This window comes from Zootoca vivipara, chromosome 5 (genome assembly GCF_965207765.1).
Source record: "Zootoca vivipara chromosome 5, rZooViv2.hap1.1, whole genome shotgun sequence".
In the NCBI taxonomy this organism is placed as follows: Eukaryota; Metazoa; Chordata; class Lepidosauria; order Squamata; family Lacertidae; genus Zootoca; species Zootoca vivipara.
This window is the reverse complement of record NC_142588.1, coordinates 15,276,910-15,304,572: the sequence shown is the minus strand read 5'-3', so window position 1 is coordinate 15,304,572 and position 27,663 is coordinate 15,276,910. Positions and strand designations below refer to the sequence as shown.

General features: G+C 45.3%; 1 protein-coding gene, 1 long non-coding RNA gene and 1 pseudogene across 6 annotated transcripts in view; 1 reads left to right on the top strand and 2 right to left on the bottom strand.

The window, feature by feature from the left end:
- KCNMA1 (potassium calcium-activated channel subfamily M alpha 1) overlaps positions 1 to 27,663 on the top strand; it is a 541,146-nt gene that overhangs the window by 184,476 nt on the left and 329,007 nt on the right. The gene's annotated exons all lie outside the window — the stretch shown is intronic.
- Positions 772 to 826, bottom strand: LOC148685576 (U6 spliceosomal RNA; annotated as a pseudogene).
- Positions 20,730 to 26,366, bottom strand: LOC148685575 (uncharacterized). The gene is made up of 4 exons (XR_015950141.1): positions 26,239 to 26,366; positions 23,168 to 23,266; positions 22,719 to 22,758; positions 20,730 to 20,861 (listed from the first exon to the last, which is right to left on the bottom strand). It is a non-coding gene; the product is annotated as an uncharacterized LOC148685575 (long non-coding RNA).

Here is a 27,663-nt window from a genome sequence, read left to right as displayed (position 1 = left end):
CACTTCCATCCTTTGGTTATCCTTTGCGTAGTTCAGTCTCGCCCACGTTCCTCCTCTCCCTCCCTCCTCCTCACGTGGTGTATGTGCACGCACACACACACAATTTTAAATAAAGTTTCTAATAAATGTTGTCCTTTCAAATGCAAGCTTTAAAAGAAGAAAAAACCAACATAGAGACTAGTTAGAGAAAACAGGGCAGGACTGTCAGATAATATTTTGCAAGCAGAACATTTTTCAGCAATGCATCAGTTATTACATAACTACTGAAGGGAATTCCAAGGATCTGACCCCAAGGGAATGTTTTAAAAAGACACAAAAATTGCTGCAGCCTACTGTGTTCTAAAGATAGCCATATTTACTCTTTAGGAACCAAAGAGGAAACACAGCGGAATAATACGCATATATGCATGTGTGCTATATACACGCTCCATTGAACTCAAAGGGATTTATTCTCAGTACAGGACTGGAGCCTGATATGTTAATTTGGATTCTGGATTTGTAATGATCTCGGTATCTCTCAACTGCGTTACTTAACTCCTTTGCTTAAGTGTCACTGTTTTTCTTCTTCTAAAAAATGTGATGTTCCCCAGTGTTACATCTGTCTGCCCCTGCTTTAACAGGAATGCAGACTCCAGGGATTAAAAAACTTCATCATTGAAAGGGAACTTTTATGTGTTCAAGAATTCATCAAACACTGCCTGACCCCACAAAAGCTTGTTTTGTTTTGTTTTTGTTTAAATTTATCAGGAAACATTTACAGATGTTAAGTAAGCTAATCTTCTCTGTATTGTTCCAATTTTAGTATATGTGCTGCTGAAGTGAGCACAGATGTTAAGTAAGCTGTCTGGTTCAAATATTGTCTCTTTCATTATGCCACTGGCCTTATGCATGCTGTCTCTCAGCACAGTTAGTCACTGTACGGTATGAGTTTTAGTCAGTTTGGCTGCAATCCTTTATTTTCTGGGAGTGAGCTGCATTTAACTCAATAAATAGACCTGTAATATCACTGCACTGTTGAGCAATGAGTGAATTTGTTAAATGTGCATTTGAATTAAATAATAATTCTGAAACAAAGGGGGGAAATACATAGTCAGTGTTGTTTATACTGATTGTCAGTTTCTCTCTAGGAATTGAGGCAGGAGATATCCTCAGCCCCACATGGGGATGCTGAGGATTGAACCATGTACATGCCAAACATAACAAGGCCATTCTTGCATGTAAAATGTGCTCCACACATGTGCTGTGTCATTTTCATATGATTGTTTTAAGTGCTTTATTCTGTTGTTGGATTGGATCGTGGACATGCCATGCTGGGCTCCTTCGGAGAAAGAGCAGGATAAAAAAAATTATAATAAATGGCTTAGGAAGACAATGGGAAGCAAAGTGAAAACTGATATGTGCACTCCTCTTTCTATGTCTCCCCTCTGACATGGCACAAGAAGTTCATAGGCTCTGTTGAGATGCAATTCCCAAAGCACAGCTCCTCTTGACCTCTTGTTGATGTCATGTAATTTTCAAATGAACAAAAACATGTGTAGTAGTTGAGTAGTTGTAGTAACACTACTACTGCTACTACTTCTTCTAGTAATAATAATAATAATAATAATAATAATAATAATAATAATAGACCTTTTCATTATACCAATTATAGATTTCAAAATCTAGAACTCCAGATTATCCACTACTCTGCTGTTGTTTAGAGTGTTCCAGTTGATCAGAGAGATTTCCATTAAGTTCATACTAATTCCATTTGGGAATTTACTAATGAGTGCTATAAAAGGGTTGCCAGTTTCTATTTTCAGCAGCACCGGGCCTCTTGGGCCAGGGTCAGGGCGTTGAGCCAGGCCAGTAGAAGAAAGGAGCTCTATGAGTAGAGCCTGGCAGAATCTGCAGCTTAGTGGCTGGTTGGCAGCCCTAGTGGCATACTTGTGAATATATGGAAGGGAAAACTTTGCATCATCAATAAGAGGAACTATTGCTACTTGTTCTGGTCAATGCAACATCTGGAAGGCAACCATTTCCCCATCCCTGATCCAAAAGTTCCTGGCTCCCTCAAATGACTCCACCCTTTCTTTCTTTCTTTCTTTCTTTCTTTCTTTCTTTCTTTCTTTCTTTCTTTCTGTCACCCCTCCAGCCCTCTTGCTTCTTTCACATCTCTCTTTAAAATCCACTTTTTCCTTGGTGCTTTTGGCTCTATTCTTAGGTCCACCAACCATATACTGTAACTATTCCTAGGTATATGCAACAGAAATATGCTTTCTCTGATTGCACTTACCTGCATTTCCCTATTGTTTCCCATATGTTGGATTTTAGATTGGAAGCCTATTGGGCAAGAACTTGCCCTCTGGCACTTTGTAAACAACAATAATAAAATGGTACAGTATATGTTGTCAGTGCTCCCCTCCCCAAGGGTACGCAGTACCGGCACCTCTTTTTGTTGTTGTTAAAAAGTGTGGCACTTGCTGTAACAACGTCATGGTGAGTACTGGCACCTATTTTTCTAGAAAAAAAGCACTGTATATTGTACTCCAGGCTGCAGCTTTAGCCTGAATAATGGGCATCTAAGACCTGGGTTGTGAGAAACCCAGTCTTTGGTGTGGATTTGGTTGCGGCCATCCATATGCCTTAGGTTGAGTAGGCAGGGCCGGCCAAAGACATTTTGACACCTGAGGCGAATAACAAAATGGCTCTCCTCTCCCCGCCAGGGAAGAAAACAGGAATGAAGATCTGCATCAGGATTTTTTTTTGGGGGGGGGGGGTTAAATATCTACATGGGAATCTGCTGCCCCCGTGAAGCCTGCTGCCTGAGGTGGTTGCCTCAGCTTGCCTAATGGGTAGGCCACCTCTGTAAGTAGGGATGGAATATTCTGAAAATCTCACTGATTCCTCCTGCAAACTCTGGTCTGCTTTGGGACTTGTGTGTTGTTCAGAGACCCTTCTCCCCCTCCCCATGGTTCTGCCCTTTTAGTGTTTTCACCCAACTCTCTCCCTTATAAACAGCTCTGCCTGTGGTCTGCTGTTGCCTGGCTCCCTGCAATTTCATTCTGCATCTGCCAGGCAAACATCAGCATGTGATTGTGGGCAGAGGAAGTTGGAGGATGTGAGCAATGGAGCAGTAAATTGTCTGCTGCTGTTCTGTGCAGTATAATAAGCACCTAGAACAGAGATTGCTTTATGGGAGCAACATCTGTTGCAAGCCATGTCTGCTTTGAGAGGGTGGGGGATGGCAACCATTGGGCACTTTCAGGCAAACAAATTATCCACAAACAAACAAAAAAGGGCATATAATGGCTTTATTGGCTTTCCAGTCTCTTGGAAGTGTACAACTGCATCGTGCATGTGTTTGATGAAAATATCACAGATGAAGCTCTCTTCCCATACATAGCAATAAGGGCAATTGCTGAACATATGCTATTGCTCTCTTCTTTCATCCTGACAACAGCAGGGAATGTGTTTACCGTGTTTCTCATATTATAAGTCATGTCTTATATTAATTTTTTCTTCAAAAAAACACGACATGGCTTATTTTTGAGGGATGTCTTATTTTTTAATAAAGTGCACGCGGGCGCTGTTTGCCGGGCTTGTCAAGCCCAGCAAACAGCGCCCGCCGATCTTCGGTGACAGGCGGGGGTGGGCGGAGAGCGGAGAACGATCTCCGCTTCCCCCCCACCCCCGCCTGTCACACAGCACAGGTCGGCGGGCGCTGTTTGCCGGGCTTGTCAAGCCCAGCTAGGAGCGCCCGCCGATCTTCGGTGACAGGCGGGGATGGGGGGAGAGCGGAGAACGATCTCCGCTTCCCCCCACCCCCGCCTGTCACACAGCAAAGGTCGGCGGGCGCTGTTTGCCGGGCTTGTCAAGCCCAGCTAGGAGCGCCCGCCGATCTTCGGTGACAGGCGGGGATGGGGGGAGAGCGGAGAACGATCTCCGCTTCTCCCCCACCCCCGCCTGTCACACAGCACAGGGCCGAAGATCGGCGGGCGCTGTTTGCCGGGCTTGTCAAGCCCAGCAAGGAGCGCCCGCCGATCTTTGGTGACAGGCGGGGGTGGGGGGAGAGCGGAGAACGATCTCCGCTTCTCCCCCACCCCCGCCTGTCACACAGCACAGGGCCGAAGATCGGCGGGCGCTGTTTGCCGGGCTTGTCAAGCCCAGCAAACAGCGCCCGCCGATCTTTGGTGACAGGCGGGGGTGGGGGGAGAGCGGAGCACGATCTCCACTTCCCCCCACCCCGCCCATCATACAGCACAGGGCCGAAGATCGGCGGGCGCTGTTTGCCGGGCTTGTCAAGCCCAGCAAACAGCGCCCGCCGATCTTCGGTGACAGGCGGGGGTGGGCGGAGAGCGGAGAACGATCTCCGCTTCCCCCCCACCCCCGCCTGTCACACAGCACAGGTCGGCGGGCGCTGTTTGCCGGGCTTGTCAAGCCCAGCTAGGAGCGCCCGCCGATCTTCGGTGACAGGCGGGGATGGGGGGAGAGCGGAGAACGATCTCCGCTTCTCCCCCACCCCCGCCTGTCACACAGCACAGGGCCGAAGATCGGCGGGCGCTGTTTGCCGGGCTTGTCAAGCCCAGCAAGGAGCGCCCGCCGATCTTTGGTGACAGGCGGGGGTGGGGGGAGAGCGGAGCACGATCTCCGCTTCCCCCCCCCACCCCCGCCTGTCACACAGGACAGGTCGGAAGATCGGCGGGCGCTGTTTGCCGGGCTTGTCAAGCCCAGCAAGGAGCGCCCGCCGATCTTCGGTGACAGGCGGGGGTGGGGGGAGAGCGGAGAACGATCTCCGCTTCCCCCCCACCCCCGCCTGTCACACAGCACAGGTCGGCGGGCGCTGTTTGCCGGGCTTGTCAAGCCCAGCAAACAGCGCCCGCCGATCTTTGGTGACAGGCGGGGGTGGGGGGAGAGCGGAGAACGATCTCCGCTTCCCCCCCACCCCCGCCTGTCACACAGGACAGGTCCGAAGATCGGCGGGCGCTGTTTGCCGGGCTTGTCAAGCCCAGCAAGGAGCGCCCGCCGATCTTCGGTGACAGGCGGGGGTGGGGGGAGAGCGGAGCACGATCTCCGCTTCCCCCCACCCCCGCCCGTCATACAGCACAGGGCCGAAGATCGGCGGGCGCTGTTTGCCGGGCTTGTCAAGCCCAGCAAGGAGCGCCCGCCGATCTTTGGTGACAGGCGGGGGTGGGGGGAGAGCGGAGCACGATCTCCGCTTCCCCCCCCACCCCCGCCTGTCACACAGGACAGGTCCGAAGATCGGCGGGCGCTGTTTGCCGGGCTTGTCAAGCCCAGCAAGGAGCGCCCGCCGATCTTCGGTGACAGGCGGGGGTGGGGGGAGAGCGGAGCACGATCTCCGCTTCCCCCCACCCCCGCCCGTCATACAGCACAGGGCCGAAGATCGGCGGGCGCTGTTTGCCGGGCTTGTCAAGCCCAGCAAGGAGCGCCCGCCGATCTTTGGTGACAGGCGGGGGTGGGGGGAGAGCGGAGCACGATCTCCGCTTCCCCCCACCCCCGCCCGTCATACAGCACAGGGCCGAAGATCGGCGGGCGCTGTTTGCCGGGCTTGTCAAGCCCAGCAAGGAGCGCCCGCCGATCTTTGGTGACAGGCGGGGGTGGGGGGAGAGCGGAGCACGATCTCCGCTTCCCCACCCACCCCCGCCTGTCACACAGGACAGGTCCGAAGATCGGCGGGCGCTGTTTGCCGGGCTTGTCAAGCCCAGCAAGGAGCGCCCGCCGATCTTTGGTGACAGGCGGGGGTGGGGGGAGAGCGGAGAACGATCTCCGCTTCCCCCCCCGCCTGTCACACAGGACAGGTCCGAAGATCGGCGGGCGCTGTTTGCCGGGCTTGTCAAGCCCAGCAAACAGCGCCCGCCGATCTTTGGTGACAGGCGGGGGTGGGGGGAGAGCGGAGAACGATCTCCGCTTCCCCCCACCCCCGCCTGTCACACAGGACAGGTCCGAAGATCGGCGGGCGCTGTTTGCCGGGCTTGTCAAGCCCAGCAAACAGCGCCCGCCGATCTTCGGTGACAGGCGGGGGTGGGGGGAGAGCGGAGCATGATCTCCGCTTCCCCCCCCACCCCCGCCTGTCACACAGGACAGGTCCGAAGATCGGCGGGCGCTGTTTCCCGGGCTTGTCAAGCCCAGCAAGGAGCGCCCGCCGATCTTCGGCTCTGTCCCCCGATGCGCGACGGCTCGGGGAAGCAGGCAGGGAGCTCCTGCTGGGTCCCGCGCCTTCGCCTCTCGCTCGGTCGGGGCTACACGACATGGCTTATTTTCGGGGTATGTCTTATTTTTCACTAACCCTTAGAAATCCTGTCATGGCTTATTTTTTGGGGATGCCTTAAAATATGAGAAACACGGTAACATACTTCCACCTATTGGTTAACACATTTATCCTGGTTAGGCAGTTAGAAGAGAAGTGAGTCACAGAACATGAGTTTTACCTAATCCAGCACTTCAATTTTCAGCACTAGTCGGCACAATACTCTCCAGGGTTACTTTTGCCTAGAATTTCAGGAGGAGACAGCTCTCATTTTGTCCCTGGCAATTCACCAACATCACCTAGATAATTTGCTGCACCAAGTTCAGATACCTAGGGGTACAAATAACCAGAAACCTCAACAAACTATACCTCCACAATTGCAACCCCTTGTGATGACAAATCAACAAAGACTTGAGGAGATGGAACAATGCCTACTTTACCCTCTCAGACAAAATAGCCACGATCAAAATGATCACCCTCTCAAAATTAACCTACCTATTCCAAATTTCATGGTGTTAGATACTGTGTGATCCTCAACTGAGTAACTGCAAGGCAAAGGCACTGATTCAGTTGGAAGGAAGGAAGGAAGGAAGGAAGGAATTCCAACAAGTTTAAACCCTGTATTTTGAAAATACTCAGTTTCTTTTAGGTGTGTAATACTTTTGAGAATGGAGCTTTAAAGATTCCTGCATTGCAGGGGGTTGGACTAGATGACCCTTGTGGTCCCTCTCAGCTCCACAATTCTATGATTCTTTGGCACGAGTCTCTATATACACCATTTTGTTTATAAGCAAAAGCATCCAACAGAACTGTCATCTCACTGCAGCCAACCTATAACCTGCACTAGAACCATTATTAATTACATGTGGATCCTGTCCATCCTTGAAGTAGTTCAGGGTAGTATAAAAGGTCCCTCAAATTTTATCATCTCAACAACCCTTTGAGGCAGGTTAAGCTGAGAGGTATTAACTGGCCCCAAGTTCACCCAGTGAACAACTGGCTATGGGTGGTATTTGAACCCAGGTCTCCCAGGTCATAGACACCCTGACAACTTCACTACACCAGGAGTCAAGGTGACTCCTTCCCTCTCCCAAGTTTATCTGTTACATATGAATATAATTTTGTGCTGTCTTCCAAACTGGACAAGTAGGGTTGTTGTATTATGGCAGATACCAGTAAGCATTCAGAACCATTCCTGACTTTTCCCCTTTTGCACCTATGCATGTATTTAAACTGCCTATTAACCCCACCCTGCAGGCAATTCACAACGCGTTTAAAACAATAAAATACACACAGCAGTCAAAAAATGTTATGAAAGCAATAAAATAAGTTCAGATTTTGACATGAAAACCAATGTGAAGGACACACAGTCATTCTCAAACAGCACTTAAAACCCAGCTAAAAAGAATTTGCTCCGGGGACTAAAATACATTCCATAATCGAAGCACTACTGGTGTACAACTTATGAGCCACCAAGCTAAATGCAGGTACACATCCGTTTTCCCAGTTCAGGGAGGCTGAAGCTGTTGCTTCAGCAAATGAAGAAGCACATACTAGAAGGAAATGGGGGCTTCACCCCCTTCTGGCTCTCAGCCAGGCCCTGCGTAACTTCTTCCATGTGCTTCCACATCCCCTTAAGTAGACTCACATGCTGCTAGCTGAGCTCTATGGCAGGTTGCTGTTTCCTCAACTCCTGGGTCTCTGGGAGAGATGAGAGGGATCTGAGAACTAACCAGGAAGCCAAACCTAGAGCAGGAGACCCTGGGTAACAGGGGCTGAACCCTGATGTTACCGGCCATATATGGCCAGTATAAGGAATCTTATTTGATAAACCTGTTTTTGCTGCCTGAGATTGAGAAGAAGAAAAATACCGTAGATTGACAATACTGGCTGCAGGGTGGGGGTTGACTTGGTGGATTGCAAGATGTGCAGTCCTGGTCTAAGGTGTGGGGAAAGCTCTCCATTGTAAATCAGACTCTCTCACTGTTAAATTCAAATTGGATATCTCCTGCTCTCCACGAGCTATTTTGGTGAATAAATCAATCACTAATACAGAACTTCTATTTTAATAGAGAATTAGTGTCAGATTTGGGACTCTCGAGCCATCCAGCTTCATTGGGCAACTCAATAACCTCTCTTAGAGAATGTACACTCCATTTGTCAAACAAGCACAGAGATGGATTAGTTTGAGTGTTCGCTGGCTACTTCACTTAATCTCTAATTGAGCTCTGTATCAACTAATTAAAACCACATTTTGTTGGAACCTGATGGGTTCTCTCTCTCTCTTAAACAAACCCTGTCCTTACAGTCCAAGGTTCCTATTAAGCACTTGACTTTAGTCTTCCCTTTATCCTTCTCAAATCTGGTGCCAATAAAGAAAACCTTGTGAAAATTGTCACCCAGTCTCATAGAACTTGCAGAAATACTATTGACTGGCCTGGAGGTTTGTGAGTAGGGGGTCCCAAGAATGACAGGCAGCACGGGTCTCTTACTCTTGCTACACCAGTTTTCCAGGAAGTTTTATGGAAAGCAAGATATGTTGCTGCCCCTGTGACACCTCTGAGATGCACCTGGGATCATTCCTGGGAAGCCTGCCCCAAGTGCAGATGGCCCTCCCATTTGCCCTTTGCGGGCTCTTCCAGACTGTCACTATTTTTGAATGGGATTTGGTTACATACCGGCAAATTCAGGTTGCAGAGTTGATTTGGAGCTTTTAAAATGCAATAAGGAAAATGTGCTGGAAAGTCTGGGTAACATTCGCGTGGTATAGTATCTATGATACTGGGATTCTCCCTTTTCACTAGGTGGTTAGAAAACACATTGATGGGGACTTGCATTAGTTCTTCACCGATGTGTGTAGGGGTATGCAAAGTGGTGTGGCTGTACAATTTGCCTCTCAGAAAGCTCCAGGATCCATCATTTGCCCAAACTGGCTGATCTTTCTGGCTGGCCATGTAGGTTCCCATTGTTTGTCATTTGGAAGTTTCCAGGTAGTCCATGAATGAGATCAAGGTGACCCAGGGTGGGATCTCCCAAGCCAAATGCAACCAGACAGCTGTGAATGGAGGCCCAGTTTTAATTTCCTGGGGTTGTTCGGCGCTAGACAGGTAACAGTATGCATATTTGGCTCAGAGTGTTGCAGATGTGCAGGACTGGATTAGACTGAAAGTGGAGCTCCCCTGAATCATTGGCCAGTTTAAACAGTGACTCATTTCATCCTCTGCTTGCGTGTGTGCCCATATAAGCTCCCTGCTTGGAGCTATATTATTGATATATGTCAGCTGAGGATCTGACCCATTGTTCTTGCCCCAAAACATTTATGCATGTCATTGCATAAGGAGAGTCTGTCCTGGAAGCATAGTCTGGTTTTAGGGGGAGCTACGTAGTCATTTCAGTGGGTAGGAACTTCATTTGTGTGCATTGGCTTTTGTACAAAGTCAATAGTACTTGAGTTAATGGTGTGACAAAACTGTGTAATTTGGACACTTTTCCTCTTAAAAAATAATAGAAAGGAATATTGCTTTTCTAGTCCTTTTGCTTTTCTAGGCACAGGAATAAAAAAAACACTATGTTATGTACACAATCCATCCAACTTGAAGTTGTAGATTGGAAAGGTGCAGGCATGTAGCTTTATCAAGCTGCCATGATTTGTCATGTCTAGCGATACATGCGCAATAATAAGATCGCATGCCATGGGTATATTTTCCTTATCTGTCAGAAAGGAATCGAAAGGGCCAATGCATTGTTCCTCAGTTTTTTCTTCCTGAACTTGCATTGTCATTTTCTCACCGGTAGCTTTAGCAAGAAGAGTTTAGACTTCCACATATTTCAGGGATGCACAGTGTACTAAAATGGGGCAAGGGGAAAAGGAATATCTTAGTCTAATGTTTTCACATTGTACATTAATCTGTGGGGTAGGTCTGGAGCCCAGACAGGTATAATTGTAGAATCTTGGCACTGAGCCTTTTAAAACTAGCTTCCAAAGAGATGCCAACTGGGAAGAGCTCATCATATGACATAGGCCTTGTTTGTGCCAACTGTTGACTTCAGTTTCTCAACTGCTTAATGTGTTTTAAACGCTTCTGCTGACAATAGGATGACATTTCACATTTACGCATTGTGAAAAAGAGGAATCATAGGATCATAGAATTGTAGAGTTGGAAGGAACCCAAGGGTCATCTAGTGACCCCTTGCAATGCAGGAATCTCAACAGGAGACACATTACTATTTTGTTTAAAAAACATAGGGCAGGATTGTTGCATGTGCAGAACAAGGTAAGCTTGTGCAATGGGACTTTTCCCCTCCCCCATGCACCCGCCCCCCCCTAAATCTGATTTGGAGGGTTGGAGAAAATCCCATAACATGTTTAGGAGTGGACATGGGAGGAGAGGGTGGGGAAGTCTCGTTCTGCGAGCAGACCTTGTTCCTAATGTACTTAGCACTCTGTTTAATTCCACCCTTATATTTGCATGTGCTAATTTATGTGTATATATACAAATTTAGGAATAATTGCTATGATTTAAAAAGAAATATAGTGCATCCCACCACCATGGGAGAATACTTTGACCAGGAGGCTTAGTCTGCAGTCCAGGTGATAACTTCAGGGGCTACTTAACGGCAGCTGCTCTTCCTTCTCATGGTTCTTTTATCTTTGCACAGGAAGACAGGACAACCCCTTCAAACAGAATCCTGTCCTCTTGTGAGGTAGGGCATGTGGCCACCCTAATTATCACTGAGACTGGAGTTTTAATTAGCAGCTGATGCGACGGGGTGAGCTTCCGTTGCTCGGTCCCTGCTCCTGCCAACCTAGCAGTTCGAAAGCACATCAAAGTGCAAGTAGATAAATAGGTACTGCTCCGACGGGAAGGTAAACGGTGTTTCCGTGCACTGCTCTGGTTTTGCAAGAAGCAGCTTAGTCATGCTGGCCACATGACCTGGAAGCTGTCTGCAGACAAATGCCGGCTCCCTCGGCCTATAGAGCGAGATGAGCACCGCAACCCCAAAGTTGTCCGCGACAACTCTTATGGTCAGGGGCCCCTTTACCTTTTTACAAATATATACTTAGAAAAATAAGGTTATCAGAGGGACCATAGCTCAGTTGCAGACTGCTTATTGTGCATGAATGAGAACCCAGGTTCAATTTCTAGCACCTGAACCAAAGGATCAGGGAGTAGGTGATATAGAAAGCTTTATTTGTGTGCAACTCGCAGAGCTCCTGCCAGTTCAGATTCAGATTGTTTTATTTGTACCTAATCATCAGGCCACCACAATACAAGGTTTATAACAGTATGAAAGTAGCTCTATGTGACATCAAGAGAAGTTAGCTGAGACCGAAACGAACTACAACATAAACCAACTTAAAATGCTGAATTTCCCTGGCAGATCATAACATGCCCCTTCAAAAAAGGAACGATTGTTCCTCTTTTAACAAATATTAAAATGAAATATTAAAGCAGTAGAGTGGGTTGAGTTTAACTGAATCTGCAATGTATGCAAATCAGAATAAAATTATGTAAGAACTTAATGAATCAAAGCGTAAAACAAACTTAGAATTCTTAACCTCCCTGGCAGGACGCAGCAGTCTTCCTGAAGAATTTTGTCCTCCCATTGGTTATTGCAGATAGAAAATGTGCAGTCTTCACAGATTTATATTTACCTTGGCCATCCAGTATATAGATTGCAAGTTCGTGGTCAGACCTCTCCCTAAAATTTGTCCCAAGTATTGCTTCCTCAATGCATTATATACAAAGCATCATATAATGATATGTACATAGCTGCCAAGTCCGGATCGTAAAGATCCGGGATCGGCAGCGCGCAGATGACCGGAAGTTGTGTGACGCAACTTCCGGTGGCGCTTCGCCCTTCTATGGGCATCAGAAAATGGCGGCGCCGGCGCCGGAAGTCGCTTCCGCGCATGACCGGAAACACGTAAAAGCGACTTCCGGCGCCGCCATTTTCTGATGCCCATAGAAGGGCAAAGCGCCACCGGAAGTCGCGTCACGCAACTTCTGGTCATGCGCGGAAGCGACTTCCGGCGCCGCCGGCGCCATTTTCTGGTGCCCATAGAAGGGCAAGCGGCACCAGAAAAATGGCCGGGTAATTCTCCTCCATTCATAGCTGCCAAGTGTCCCGATTTAAGGGACAATACCGGGATTTTCCGCTAAACGGGAGACCGCCGGGAAACGGTAAGAAAAAAGGGGTTTTCCCGGCGGATACGGGATACTTGGCAGCTATGTATGTACAAGGACTTTCCTCCTGCAGCTCTTTGCTCTTGGTGGGAAGCCTCAGGCGGAGGAAGATCCCAGTGTCCTCTACTAAAGGGACTGTGAAAGGGAGTTTGCTTAAATGCTACAGATGACATGAAAGACTTTACAGACTATCTGAATCTTCAGGGAAACATGTGGCCCCACCCCCTCCCAAAACAGCATAGAATTGATTGATTCTTTGAAGGGGGGGAGGAAGGTGAATGCCAGTCACAGTAAAGCAATATTGGGCTAGATCAGGCATCCCCAAACTGCGGCCCTCCAGATGTTTTGGCCTACAACTCCCATTATCCCTAGCTAACAGGACCAGTGGTCGGGGGAGATGGGAATTGTAGTCCAAAACATCTGGAGGGCCCAAGTTTGGGGATGCCTGGGCTAGATCAGCAAATATTCTGAACTAATATAAAGCACCTAACCCAAAGCAATCTTTGCCCCTGCACCGTGGGTAGCTGAGTATGCCTACATCACAGTAAAGACGCATAAGAACAGAAGAAAAGCCTTGGTGGATCAGGCCCAACGCCCACCCATTCCAGCATCCTGTGGCCAATCAGATCCCTTTGGGAAGCCCATAAATAGGACCTGAGAGCAACAGTGCTCTCCACTCCTGTGGTTTCCAGCGACAAACATCCAGATGCCTATTTCCTCCAACAGCGGCAGTAGAATATGACCATCAGAGGTGGTGGCCACTGTTAGCCTTATCCTCTTTTAAAGCCAACCAAGTTGGTGGCCATCACAGCCTCTTGTGGGAGCAAATTCCATAATTTAACTATTGACACAAAGAACCTACCCTGTGGAGTGGTATTCGAAGGGAAGGCTGAATAGGCAACTTAAACTAGTTCATCTTGCTTGAACCCAACACCTGCTCATAGATACCCCATGGTCACCTTATCCACAAACAGATTAAATTTCACAGTTCCTAACTACACACTTGCTTGCTTGCTTGCTTGCTTGCTTGCTTGCTTCTAAAGCAAGGGGTCAGTGATGTATTCCTTCCTGCTTCTTGTTTTAGTGAGAAGAATTGCTTTACAGTATACTTTGGCTTCATTCTGAATTCCTGCTAGTAATGAAATACAGTTTCATATACAGATACAGAAATATAGCGGCTACTTGGTTGCTTTTCGTTCTGGACATGATTAAGGTGTTGTGTTCAGTAGTGAAGTGCCTATGACTATTCTTCTGCTTAAAAGCAAAAGAAAAAAAATTCCTCCTCCCTCAAGAAAGTATGTATTTTGAGCAGCAGAAATTAAGTAGTCAAAAATTAGTCATAACAACTGTGCTGTGGGAACATTAATAAGGTACAGATGAATAACTTTGTTGTTTGATATGGAACATCCCAGTTACAGAAGACGGTATCTTCACAATTGATTCATTTCCCAGAAATATACTCTGCAAGGTGTTGAGAGGAAATTGACCTCAGCTCCCATGTTTGCAGATTTTTTTATTGTTTAATTTGGTGTGTGATTTTGTCCAAGGAGCTAAAAATGTTTGAATTATGAAAAGATTATGGAAAGATACAAGGACTGTAAAAGGCCCTTGCATTTACTGATGAACAAACATCCAAAATTGTATACCATATAGCAGTGCTTTCCCCCCTTAAAAACATGTTTAGGGGTACTCTCATTAAACGCTCACTTCTGCCTGAGACTCAGGAAACACTGTGACAGGAAATGAGGCTGCCATTGGGGGTAGCAGCAGAACTCACGATTCACCGTGCTAGAGAAGAAACTATATATATATATATAATATATATATATATATATATATATATATATATATATATATATATATATATATATACATTTCTTCTCCTGTTAGATTCACAAAATGTTTGGGGGTATGCGTCCCCCTGCATCCCCCCAGGATAAAAACCACTGCCATATAGAGTAATGAATTCACTGTTGCCTACGCTGAGTCCTTGGAATGCATCAGTCAAATAAACATACACACATTATTGAAAGAGGCAGTGCATACAGGACATTGTAAAACACAATATATGAACATACTGAGGTACGTAGGCCACTTGCCCATCTAGCCCACTTGCTTTTGTCCATTCTGACTGGCAGCAGCCCTGTGACACCCCAGATTTCGAGACCCCAGTCCTGCTATTTGAGATTCTTGAGAAATGCCAGAGATTTGGCCTTAGGCTTTGTGTATGGAAAACGTGTGCTCTACCAATGAGCTGTGGCTCCATGGCAAAAAAGATGGTGACAATACTGAGCTTTCCCCCCTTTAAAGTCTCCATTCTTTTAATTATTTTACCCATTTAAATGAGCAACACTAATGCATATTTGCTTGGCTTAACATAAGATGCAGGGCGGTTCGGGATGTAACATTATTTAGAGGATATTTTCAAGGTGGACAGGTAGTAATGATGCAATGGATTTGAGTTTTGGATTTGAATATAGTAGATCTGTGTTGAAAATCCCTTCTCAGCCATGTAGCTGGCCTTAGGCATGACAACATCTCTAGCCTGATTTTTTCACCGAGTGGAGACATTTTTGTACAACAAACAGAATTATATGATCTGTGTTTTTTCCCTTTTTAAACAAAAGATATCCAGAAGGTGATGCAGATCAAATTCTCAAAGCAAGTGCAGGAAGGGTGAAAGGAGAGAACAGCTTTCTTTGACTCTTCATGTTATTACAGTCATAAATAAAGACTGCAAGCTAAAACACCATCCAAGTAACAGAGAGCTGAGGAAGTCCTTGGTCAGGGGCACAATCAGGGCAGCTAAGCTAGAGCTTCTGCATTTGTATTCATTTTAAGGTTTATGCAAAAAGTACTCATCCTTATTTATCCAGGAACTGTATAGGTAACTTGGGTGTGGAGCAAATGATTAAAATTATTAAGGCAAGCTCCTATAAACAAACATTTTAAGTCCTAAAATTATTCCATTGTGCAGAAGCATCAGAACTAATACACAATCAAATATTATACTCTAGTAAATGGGTGATCAGATACCACTGCCTAACTTATTTGAGCAGCAGTTTTTCTCTTAAGAGAGAATGATGTTTGACAGACATGGGCAATTAAAGATGTCTATAGTGGTAATTCTGCTATTTTTTCAAAAGAATCTCGTTTATAGCTATGGGAGAAATCAGTCTTGCATTTTGAGTAATGGGTTGCAATGAGAATCTATGTCATGCATATTCTATTTGCTCTCCTTATATGGGCTTAAAGCCGTAATAAATATCTATCTATCTATCTATCTTTGCTCTCCTCTGCTTCTGGCTGCCATTATAGGACGTTGTAGTGAGGATGGAATACTGTTTTCTAATCAGTGCCCAAAAGATTATATTGCCAGAGAGGCAACCAGGGGAGCCACTGCTACAAAGCCGATCAATATTGTAGGTTTTCTACCTTCTGTTCTGGAGATGGCAAGAGACAGTTTGAACAAATAATGTAAACTGATATTTGGGCAAGCAAAGATTTACTGGGCCCTGTGATAAAACAGCAGCTCACTCCTAGGATTTGCTGCACATGCATGTTAGCAATTTAGGAAACATTGTCCCAACAGCCACTCCAATGCAAACGCTAAAGCTCGGAGTGTAAGGCACATGCCTGTGCCAAGAGCACAGGAGCAAATGGAAATTGTTAAAAGGTCAAAGTGAGCAAACACACAGTAAGAAGCTAAGGGTCATAATGAAGAATGTATTTCTCAACTCTGAATGGAATGTTGATCTTTAAGGGAGTGCGGAACACAGTAACATGCAAAATTAGTCTTGAAAAAATGCTCTCAAGACTGAATTTTGTTGGTTTATGTACCGGTATGCTCAATTACTGGAACCTTACAACAGCTCAATACTTTTTTCTTAGCCAATCCCCTGCCCCTTAAACTCTTTCCAGCTTTACTTCCTCATTCATCTCAACTGCAAGGTCATTCAGTTGTGTGAAAATGTTGAACGCCTGCCATTTTGACACGCTGAATGCCAGTTCGTACAGTGGGCTGCCAGTTTGCGGTGAGCAGCTGCACTTCCTCCTTGGCCACTCATGGAGCTGGAATTGTGTGGGGAAACATCACTGCAGATGTAGCCAGGACACAGCTATAAAGTTGCAGCAATTCTTGCTCAATGTAAGGAGCTGACTCGATATAGCTAATATTGTCAATGAATCTTAAGGCAATGAAGTATTAACTTGTCAAATTGATTATTTTGAAATGCACCACCAGTTGCATCTCTTATGGAAATCACGGAGTGGGGGGCATTGGAATACACATGGTGGTTTTTTAAATTCTGGTGTGAGATGTGTTCAGCTTCGTAGAATCCTCTTCATCTCCACCTCCAAATGACTTTTAGTCTCTGTCTGTCTGTCTGTTCCTCTCTCTCTCTCTCTCTCTCTCTCTCTCTCTCTCTCTCTCTCTCTCTGTGTGTGTGTGTCTATGGACATTACCCAAATGCACCATGTTTTTCTTTGCTGAGTCAAGACTTCTTCTTGGTTTTGTTCTTTGTTTATGCTAAAGAGAAGAGTTAAATAGCTGGTAGGAGAAGCACTGCACCAGCATCTGTTGAATTTTATATAAAGAGCGACCTAAATATTTAATGCATCAAATTACATTTGACAACACCTTCTCCTTGGTTTTGTGCAGATGTGTTTTGCCAGCATATTTGTCTTGCTGTGTAATTATACAGAGGGAGGGAAAGTATGTTTTGTCGAGTGTAGAGTGTTCTTCCCTAGTTTGGAGAATTTTAACTCGTATGGCGATGATAATAGAAGTGGCCAATTGCCTCACTTCCATAATGCAGTATTTTGAAAAAGATTCATTAAAAAAACCCAACAGCCCATGAACCTAACCACTGAAAATGCAAATGTTTGCAAAGAATTGGGAGGAGGAAGTTGGGTGGAAGAGAGAAGAGACCAACCTTTTTTTCTTGGCTAGAAATCTCAATTATCTTAACCCTGGCATATTGTATATAATTTGCTTATTGATTCTTTACATTACCTGTGGAAACTATTTCACTGGATCCTGGGCCAGTTTCTAGTGCACCTATCACCTACCTGGTCCCCTTCCTCAAGTTTTAGACTACAACTCCCATCATCCCAGTTAGTACAGTAGCCCAAACCAAAGCTACAAACAATGCTAGTAGTCTGCTAACATTGGCTGGGGTAGTAAACACATACCAATGGTTATTCAATGCATTTCTGAGACTCTTTATACCACAGCTGTTCTTTTTGTTTCTAGAAAGATAATGTAAGTAGTAACTTTGTACAAATTACAATTAGTGACAGTGTCCTAGAAGGGCCACCCTGCAGGTCTTATTGTGTGTGAATTGAACATTGAAAAGTGTGCCAGGAGTAAGTTTCCTGCCCCATAGAATTGGGTGAAGGCAAGGGGAACATTCTAAAGCCAGAATTCTAGTAATGAATGCTGGACTAGGGGAATGGTCAGACCCTGAGAGGCACTTCTGAATCAATAGTGCATTATCAGGGTAATTTAGAATATAATTACAATGTCTTTAAGTAAGCTTTTAACATTATGACACATTGGTGAACCATGGGGTTGCTGGTGGTGTGTGTTGCAGTAGTCCATTGCTGTCAGCCCACACCTAACCTCTAGAGCCTGTTTGAAGCACTGCTGTATATCAAGATCAAATGCATCCATATGAATCTAGCTACAGAATGAAAACGTCTCTCTGGATTTGTCAGCTTGATAGCTCTTGTACAAGCTTGGCATCAACATTTCTTAACAATGAACCCACTTTGTTTTCATTCCAAGGCAGCTACTGCTAAACTGGGAAACAATGTCAGGTGTCAAGCTTTCACTCAAACTTCCTATTGAATTATGTCAGTTGGGTGTCCTGGGATTCTCATCTTGCCAACATTTGGGTGTTCAGGAGAGATCCATGCAGGAAAAGTTGTACCCCTTATTTTTTTCCCCAATGTACTGCAGGGTGGTTGCCACAGATAATCCAAAGCACATGGGATTCTAAACCCCTGGGAAACAGTGTTTGTTTGTTTGTTTTTAAAGGCAGACTAGGTCCCTGGCTGAGATGCTTGTAATTACATTTCAACAGAGATGAAGACAAGCTGGATGAAAAAGTTATGGGGAGACTATGCACAAAAGGCATCAGGCCCCTAAGGCTTAGACTCAACAGGGGGTGATGACTAAAGGCACATCCCAACCTCGCCCTGCTGGCGGGGCTTTGCAGAGCCATGGTTGCACCCTCAGCCCAGCCACTCATGGTAGGCGTGGGGGTGTGGGTGCGGAAAGGAAACTTTATTATTGTGTTCAGCTCCAGGCTAGCCTAGTAAACAGCTTTGGATCAGGCCCCAATGCTGTTGTACAATCGCTTTGGATCCAGTGGATCCCAGGCCAGCTCAGACCTGCTGCCCTCCTTGGCACCCCCCATTTCAGGGATAGCACCAGCAGCCCTCCTACTTGCAAGTTTGGTAACTTGTAGGTGGCAGAGTTGAGCAGATGAACACCATAACTCAAACCACATATCCCAAAGCCCAGTGTAAGGAGGTTGGATTGCTCTGTAAGGAACTGAGCCAGAGCCTTGACATAAAAGGTGAGTTTTGAGGAGGGATCTGAAGGAACAGGTGGAGGCAACACCACCGTGTTTTGGAAATAATTGCAAGGTGTAGGAGGCAGCATCATGGGCAGGGCATTTTCGAATTCAAGGGCAAATAGATAAGTCATGAGGGGTTTTAAAGGTAAAGTATATTTGGTTCGTGCTCTCAATAGTGAGCATGACACTAGTGATGATGTAAAAATGGATCTCCTAGTTATGGCCACCTTGAAATTGGTTCTCCACTCACTTTCACACTTACCTGCTCTGATCCATAGGCCACAGTTCATTAAAACCCCAGCTGGAAGTTCATAACTAGCTCTGTTTATTCCCACTTCCTTTTTTCTTATCAGTTCAGGACCAGAATTTATAGATTTGGGATTCGGGCTCTCTTTGTAAACATTTGCCACCTACAATCCAGTGGTGCAGGCTGTGATGCATTATTTCCTAACCAAGAAGTGAAAGGATTTGGTAACAAATGAATGACAACATGCAGTTTAAGAGCTCAACTCACGCAAGACATTGCACGAGGTGGGTGAAGGAGAAGGACTGAACAAGGAAAGTTTCCCATTGCAGGGTTCAGTTTGCAGGACATTCCAGGCTTCTCGGTTTGACAGCTGTGTCCCCAGGCTCCCAGTGAGACAGCAAAAACTCCCAATATAGTAACCCATGTCAATTTAAATACAGCACCAGGATGTTTTGTATTCTTGTTCAGCATCCGGACACAGCAGCTGACACCATGCATTTGGCTGTATAGATCTGATGTTCTGTGCTTTACAAATACAGGGCCTTTAATAGGAAGCTGGATGTTCAGCACTCATGAATAAATCTGGGCTCTTTTTTGGATTTGCACACATGGTGAATGAGTCTCTGATTATAATCAGAGACATACAGAAGATTTTTTTCCCCCTCCTGTGGCTTACTTTATAACTAAAGCAACATGGGGGGGGGGTTAAAAATGCAGAGCTAGGCAGATAGCAGTGCTTATAGCTGGCATTTTGGAGGCAAGTGAGGGGCTGATTGAAAAGGCAGGAAGCTGTGGCCCGCCTGAGAGCAGCTGGTTTGGTCGTCACTCGGGCAACAAGTGGCAGAGACTGTGGAGCCAATCCAGAGTCAGTAGCTTTATAGGACCAAGTGGATCCCCAATGGCCCCGGCTGTCACTTGTTACTCAGCTGGTTGCTGCATCTGTGCCAACTGTGTGGAACTGCAGTAGGGAATAGGCAAGAAGCTGCCTCTTCTAACAAGCGGTCACAGTGGCAATGGGAATAAGGTGTCTGAGTTCTGCTAGTGACTCTGGTTCAAGGTCCCTGTTGCCTTACTCAACCCTGGATCCCTGTGCATTTGGATATGGTTCGCTCTCTTTATTTCTATACAATTTTACACCACGGCCCTTTCCCTTTCAGATTATTTAAATGTTTCTTTTGCATTCATAAAGGCTTGCCACATTTATTGGGGCTCTGACAGACAACTTGCTCATTGAGGATTGGTCCTGACTTGCTTGCACAAACCTTAGGTGGAGCTTAGATTGTATCCAGGCTTCATTGTGCATTTGCTTCTGATTGGTTTATGGGGCGGTTATGCAGACCGCAATGAAAATTCATCCTGATTTGCTTGTGGGCTATTTATGCATCGATCGTCCTGTTAAAAGGTTGTTTGTTCCACAGTTTTCAAGACATTTCCCCTATCATTTTCTTAACTGCAAAAAGTATTTTTTCCTTTTAAAAAGTGGATTTGTTGTACTAGGGCAACAGAGTACTTTAGTCCACTTTAGTCTGGGTATCATCCACCCTCAGAAAAGTAGGACACAGGACTCACCATGTAGCTAATGGCCACCGGAGAAGCTAAAAGAGAGGAAACAATGCATTTTATTGTAGATTTTAACCCATCACAGCAAATAGGAATAAGTCCCCCTCCCAAGTTTCTGGCAACCAAACAACCTTTCCTTGGCAAATTAGGGGAGAAAAGTTAGGTCCAACTGTACTGTAATTGATCCCTATGGGGAAATGTATCATTAAGCTGTATTCCTGCTAGAAACATTTCATCTGCTGCTAAATGTTTAATTCTAGGAGAAAGCAGCAGTCCGTATGAAAACACACTAGGAACTCTTAGATGCTTTTAAATCACAGTTAATGGCAACATCTTAAAAAACAGTTTACGCTTTATAACATGAGAAAGCAGCGCTGTGGGTACTGGAGATTTGAATAAATCAGGACCAATTAAAATGGGGGTTTGAGGAAGCCTGTGGAGTGATCTTCACTTCAGGCACTGCGGTAGCTCAGCTTTAGTCCTTCATGCCATCGCCATGCTCCAAAGAAGAAGAAAAAGCAAAGCAAAGCTAAAATACAGTAGACACTGGGAAGTAGGGAATCTCAATCCAGGGGGAGTTGCCATAATTAGAACTAAGAAGGCTGCCCCCACCAAAAAACCCTGGCTCAGTTCAAACATCATGCTAAGCCATGGTTTGTATTAACCATAGTTTAGAACTTGAACCAGGCTTCGAGATTCCTGATGTTGTATATTAAAAAAATAAATCAGCGTTTAGAGCTGCACTTTGTTTTTTATTTTCTGTCCTCTGAGCTTTTACATTTGCTAGCTTGTTTGTATCTCAAAAGTGAAGCTGGCTCTGGAGGCTGAACAATAGGCATAATTATGATTTGTTTATCAAGGAATCACATCAAACCATAACTAGTACAAACCAAGGTTGCAAACAAACTTCAAAGCATGGTTTGTTAAGTCTGCTTTGCCAGACAATCACAAACCATATTGGGACTACCAAATTATTGTTAATTTTCCTTAACTATTGATGAGTATGATGTCTGAATTGAGCCACAGTTTTGCTAATGTGCTCTTATAGCTCAACCCTGCTTTGATAAAACTAGGGACCCTTCTGTTAACTCAGTGTTTCCCAAACTTTGGTCTCTAGCTGTTTTTGGACTACAACTCCCATCATCCCTGGCTTGCAGGACCAGTGGTCAGGGGTGGTGGGAATTGTAGTTCAAAAGCAGCTGGAGTCCCAAGTTTGGAAAACACAGTGTTAACTGTTCATATAAATTACCTAGCATTCATGCTGTAGAACAAAGCAAAATCATCCAACTTTTGGTATAGTTTTGACTGTTAGCTTGCTCCCAGGCTGGTAAATATACTATTTGTATATTTAGTTTGGAAAGGATCAGTACTTCCTATGGTAAATAAACTATTTGAGAGAAAGCTGGACATTTACTTTTACAAAGCAGGCCCACCAAATTGGGATGCTAATTTTGCATTCAGATTCAATTATAGTTTGCAGTCCAGCAAAAAGTGCTGCATAGCCATCTCCAGTCATTTTTAATGGACCTGTGACTGACTCCAGTGCTTAATGGAATGTGCTCATAGATTTCAGTGTCAAAGTCACAGCCAAGGAGGGCTGCCCTTGCTTGTCCAGAGGAGAACCATGCAAATGCAACTATAGGTAGGTTACTGGAAGCTGTTTACTCTCCAATTTGATAGAGGTGGGAATGCTGTATATTTTTTGGGGGGGGGAACTACTACTGAAAATCATACCTTATTACCAGTAAAAGAATGTCACAGTTCCATGAATTTGATGTCCACAAATATACCTGTGAAGCTTATTCCACTGCAGTATTCTCCCCCCTCCTGCAAGTAGTATAGGCAGTGACCTCTAGAAATCCACATAGGGGTATAAGAGTGCTACTGCTTACCCTGAAAAATGATGGCTAGTCTTGCCTTTCATTATACTTACTGTAGGAGACAAAATGAGAAAAATTACATTAGCCATCTTCAAATATTTAAATGATTGGACCAGCTCCGTTTTCTGTTTCTCCAGAAGGGAAAAGACCTAAGGGAATGGGTTCAAATCTCATGCAGAAAGGGTTTTAAACTAAACATTGGGAAGAACTTTCTGGCAAGTTGTTCGACAGTGAAGTGATGGACTCTTCTTCATTAGACAGTTTAAGCAGAGTTTGGAGCGTGGATTTCCTACATCGACAGAGGGGGTTGGACTTACCTTTGAGGTACCTTCCAACTCTATGATACTATTGAAATGTCAAATGATTTGTCGTCGTATATACAGTAATCTCTAGTATCTAGTTAGCAAGTGAAGCCTTCTAATCATTATAGCCCCTTATTAGTTTATCCAACAAATACTCACAGCCACATTTAACCTCATCTGATCTTTGGACTGGCTGTCTCCTCTGTCAGCTCACACACAACTCTTCACCTTTGAAGTGCTGAGTTTTCTGGAGTGACCCTGAAAATTAGTAGTGAGAAATCAGGAATATTCACAGGTGAAAGGGAAGAAGCCCTTTTCAACATGCCCAGGAAGATCAGCCCCCACCTGATAACTAGAAGTGGACTGGTCAAACCGAGCGATTCTGTGCCCCTTGTGGCTAAATGATCCCAGTGAATGTAAACACTGGACATTTGGTAGCAAGGAGAATTTGCCCCATACGATGAACAAAGCAAAGAGTTTGTATGGAAAATAATCTAAAGAATTAGGTTGAGGGTTTTTCAGGAGAAGCAGAGGACTTTCAGTAATACAGGTAGTGCTATCACTGACACTACTAAGTTTATAGGAAAGAAGTAATGGCGAACAAAGCTGCAGGGCGTGATTATTCATTCAGACCTTCTTTATGTTCCTTGACATCCACAGCCTATGTAGAGCTTCTGTGGTATCATCATCACCATCAGTTGCTGCTGCTGCTGCTGCTGTTTTGTACTTTTCTTGGGTGATCTACATACATTATTCCAGTTGGCTTTTTGACACTGCCTGCAAGGTTGGCCAGCATTAGAATCCCTATATAGGGAGGAAGGAGGTCAGGCCAAGAGAACAGTGTCCTGCCTAACGTTACCTAGTGATCTCTAAAACTGATTAAGAGACAGAGGTGTCCTTTCATACCATAAGTCAAATATTACAGTAAGAGTAAAATTTAATATTTGACTTTTTGTATGATATGACACCTATGTCTCTTAATCACTCCAGTACAGTCACACTAACATTTTGAATCCTAATGACTTCTCTACCAGAATAATATTGTAGAAACCATTTCTTTACAGAGACCCTGGCCAGTAAATAACTGGGGTTCTTTCCAAAAGGGCGAGAACTAATAAATAATAGCTATGATAGGATGGTCCTTTTTATCTCAATGGATGATTGAATTAGATTAGAACGAGCATTACACTGTCACAAAACTTGGCATACTGTACTAGATATTTCATGGGCTGGGACAAGGTTGTTTATTAGTGGCAGGCGAGCTCTGCTTGGCTCAACTTTGCAACGGATTGTGTATGAAAGCTTTCTCAGACTATGTTCAGAGAAAAGGCTAATCTATTTCTGGGAGTTATCTCCCAGCTTATAATGTAGGTTCATGTGTACTGCTGTTGCTGCATGATGTATCTTACCAATTCTCAGCACCAGCTCTGCTGAAGAGTTGCTTGGAAATTCAGCAGCCCACCTCCCTCCTCTCCAGAGCAGAAACTTACCTTCCTCACATTTGACTACAAGAAGGGTGTCCTTTTGTTATAGTTTTGATTCTGGTATGTTGCTGTCCCCAACCATGTTCAAACCAAATATTATTGGATTACAGCTCTCATCATCTCTGACAATTGACCATGTTTACTGAGGCTGATGGGAGCAGGGGTGCCAAATTGAATAAAATATTTGAGAGGGGGCTAGGTAAGCCCTGCCCTACATAATCAATAACAAGACACAGTGCATGCCCATCATTTGAATGACAATGCTCATCAACTTGGGGGGGGGGGCAGCTCCCTCAAATATTTTAATGGGGGGGGGGCAAGGGACCTTGGCCACTAGGAGTGCCTCCTATGGAAGGGAGTTGGTGTGTGTTAGCATTTGGAGGGCACCAGATTGTGGAAGGCTGTCATAGGAAATGAATAAGATATTTACTTTACCAGCAACAATGAGTAAGAATTTTCATGTATTAAATTGTAAGGTATCTTATGCTTCTTTCAGTATTCTAGGAACACAGGAAGCTGGCTGATACCGAGTCATACCACTGGTCCATTCACCTCAGTGGCTGACACACTCTATATGCAGCCTACACAAAAGCTTCTCTCTCTCTCTCTCTCTCTCTGGTCCCAGAGAGGGTTCTGGACTTCAAAGTCCTGCTGAACCAAAATTCCTAAGCAAGTTGCAATTCCAGTTGCTCCCAGTCCTGCAACTGACAGAGTACCAGTAGCAGTATGAGTTTTGAAGTCTGGCAGTTCTCCAGTTTCCTCTCAGGTGATCTCTTCAGAAAAATCTGCATATGAATCCTTAGCTCAAACAGCTAAAAAGGTAAAGGGTTAGGGTTAGGGGTTGCGGCGCTCATCTCGCTCTATAGGCCGAGGGAGCCAGTGTTTGTCCTCAGACAGCTTCCGGGTCATGTGGCTGACAAAGCTGCTTCTGGCGAACCAGAGCAGCGCACGGAAACACTGTTTACCTTCCCGCCGGAGCGGTCCCTATTTATCTACTTGCACTTTGATGTGCTTTCGAACTGCTAGGTGGGCAGGAGCTGGGACCGAGCAACGGGAGCTCACCCCATTGCAGGGATTCGAACCGCCGACCTTCTGATCAGCAAGCCCTAGACTCTGTGGTTTAACCCACAGCGCCACCTGGGTCTTCAATAATTCCTGTATTCTCCTATCGTGACCCACACTGTATGATGTCACGAGCTTTTTATACACAAAGCTACTTGTCAAATCTGCCCAGTAATGTAGATAAGAAAGCCACCAGATTCAGCCGGGTGCATTGTGGGGCATGAGTCAGCATTTCCAACCAATGAGGAATTAACCCAATTACCACTTTCCTAAACGCACCTGAGGTTTTGCTCTGTCATTGAGCTACAGCCGTTCCCATCTCTATGCCCTTTCTCCTAAAAAAGAGATCTGTTGAGGTATTAGAAATAATATGCACATTTATTTAAGTTCAGTCAATTCATGGTTGACTACTCACCTGTCTTTTAACCAATTAAGCAACAGAAGTCTCTTTCATCTGTTGATAGACTTGTTGTTAGTAAAGATGCACTGAATTTGCCCCCAAATACAGCTAAGCCTTATTAGCAGTGACAGGAACTCAACATGCATTAAGAACCAAACTTGCCAAGCAGCATATCCATCCATCTTCCTGAGCACCGAAGAGGAGTGATAGATAAACAGCATGGCTTTTGCACGAGGCTCCTCAATCTGCTGAGCTCTCTGTTTTGGATTAGATGTGTTGCTTACCAGCGCTGTTTATCTTGCTCAGGTACTTTCCTAAGTGAAGGTGGCATTTGCATTAGATGAAGGTCATTGCTGGGTATAAAACGTGATTACTTGTCTGCTCTAATCCACAGGCAGGTAATGCTTTTAACTCTGGCTCTTTAAGGGGCTTTCCTGCTCTCAAGATATCTAGGTCAAGATCTATTTATAAAAGCTGCCGCAAAGACATTGGGGGTTTCCAGCCAGAAAGGGTAGTTGTGATTGAAGAGACAAGCTGGCTCTTTGTTTATTTGCCATGCAGCGAATTTGATTTCAAAGGAATAATTTCATAGAGTTCATTGTTTAGCTTTTATAAATCTCGGTAGGAGGCTGTGGAAGAGAGGGTTTAAAGTCTAAGCTTTAAAACATTCACCATTTGTAATGTAGTCTTGGCTTGTTTGTTTGTGCACTGCTATGCAAGTCCATGATAACAGCTGGCACACTGCCCATTTACTTCACTGCCACTATGAAATTTCGCAAATGAGGTAGGGAATATTGGGATAGGGTTGAGAAGGATGGGGAGATCTTACCTCCCACCATCATGGTGGTAAGTAAAGGGGATGATGGTACAAAAACCACCCTGCCCAGCCTAGAGTTGCCAGCGTTCTTGTACAATATGCCTCTTTTTAGAAAATGATGGCTCCTAAACTGGACAATTGGTTAACATAGGCAGGCTGTCTTTTCCTGCAGTGGATCAATGGGAATCTTTGGTCTTTGACTGCATAAAAATCTGCCGCTAAACGTGTTTGCTAATCTGGGGTTCATAATCCTTGTCACGTCTGGGGTTGCACTGGAATTTATCTGTACCTTTTAGGTGCTGCATTCAAACACTGTCTCCACAAAAGCTGGAATCCTAAGCACACCCACTAAAAAGTGAGTCACACTGAACCTCAATAGGGCTTGAAGGAAACATATATAGGACCAGGCTATAGATTGATAGCATGGCTAGTCCCAAGATTGAACACTAATATATCTAGAAAAATTGGCACAAAAAGAAATCTATGGCTCCCACACACTGGCAAGTTATAAATGGGGGGGGGAGGGGTCATGGAACAGGGTCATGGGGACAGTGCGTTCTTAAGCACACCCGGCACCGGCCGCAAAGATCCCTCCGGCACCACCACCCCCCCTTCTCAAAATTTAGAACTCGGGGCCCAACTTGCAGACCACCTCACAGCCCCAGGAGCCACTGCCCACAAAAGATGTTGCCGGTGTGGTGGGTGTGGTGTGGCTGGCCAGACCGCCGGAACCCCGCACTCGCTTGCAAGGCTCGGGGCGCCTCCTCCTTCTCTGCTGCCTGCCTGACAACTCCCTGCCCAGCAAGAGGGAGGCCTACATAAAGCCACCTACACGAGTCTGTGGCAGAGGTGAAGTCTTTTGACTAGGGGGCCTCCTCCTGAGGTCGACCAG